Source organism: Perkinsus marinus (assembly GCF_000006405.1).
Source record: "Perkinsus marinus ATCC 50983 genomic scaffold scf_1104296940148, whole genome shotgun sequence".
Lineage (NCBI taxonomy): Eukaryota > Perkinsozoa > Perkinsida > Perkinsidae > Perkinsus > Perkinsus marinus.
In genome coordinates, this window is record NW_003212937.1 from 1 (window position 1) to 1,042 (window position 1,042).

The 1,042-nt window shown below is 48.8% G+C and overlaps 2 non-coding genes across 2 annotated transcripts; both read left to right on the top strand.

The window, feature by feature from the left end:
* The first annotated feature begins 318 nt into the window (after positions 1 to 318).
* Positions 319 to 390, top strand: Pmar_PMAR016265. The gene has a single exon. It is a non-coding gene; the product is annotated as a tRNA-Gly (tRNA).
* Positions 391 to 491: 101 nt separating this feature from the next.
* Pmar_PMAR016266 lies at positions 492 to 564 on the top strand. The gene has a single exon. It is a non-coding gene; the product is annotated as a tRNA-Met (tRNA).
* The last annotated feature ends 478 nt before the right edge of the window (positions 565 to 1,042 follow it).

Genomic DNA, 1,042 nt, shown 5'->3' on the forward strand with positions numbered 1-1,042 from the left:
AGCCCAAATTCACGAGCCGCCGCATGCGGTTTCAACATGTGCTTGCAAGCAGGAACTGCGATGTCACGAAAAAGTTGTGCAGCTTGTGCCGAGCTAGCTGTAGTATGCGATGAGAACCTTACCAGTTGGAGTTATCAATCGAGATGGAATGCTGCCTACCATGCGAGAGATATAGTAGCAGTTCGCGATCTCAGGTACGCGTTTAAGGCCTAATCAGACTCTTGGCCGCGGGATGGTTGACGACGGTACGTCCGAGAAGGGATTCAGATGTCCCTCTACAAGTATCGCAGGAATACTCAATCACTACATAAGTGATATGCACCGCTAGTCTAATGGTTAGGATATCTGCCTTCCAAGCAGATGGTCCGGGTTCGATTCCCGGGCGGTGCAGTTTGTATCAACGAGGGAAGGGTCTTTAGGCTATCGTGGAATAGTTATGCTCAGCACGTCAGGGCGATACAGGAGTTTGTAGTACAAACTTTGTACGCATGAGCAGCTTGGCGCAGTGGATGGCGTGTTGGGCTCATAACCCAAAGGTCCCTTGATCGAAACAAGGAGCTGCTACTCATCACAATACACCCGAGATGGTTATCAAACTGAGAGGTGTAGCTTATCGACTGCATAGATCAGTCTTATCGAAAAGTTTTTACTAAACAGGGTCGGTGTTTTCGTACCATTCCATGCGATTGGCCCAACCGTGCCAGTTCAGGGGGAAAACAACGTCAATAAAGCGTTGTCCGTGCATAGAAAAGAGCTATTCACCTAGAGTAGAACTCCTTGCAGGAATGATGAATGACCGCCCGGTACCTCAGAACGCGTTGCGGAGATGAACCAACAGCCCAAATTCACGAGCCGCTGCATGAGGTTTCAAAATGTACTTGCAAGCAGGAACTTCGATGTCACGAAAAAGTTGTGCAGCTTGTGCCGAGCTAGCTGTAGTATGCGATGAGAACCTTACCAGTTGGAGTTATCAACCGAGATAGAATGCGGCCTACCATGGGAGAGATATAGTAGCAGTTCGCGATCTCAGTACGCGTTTAAG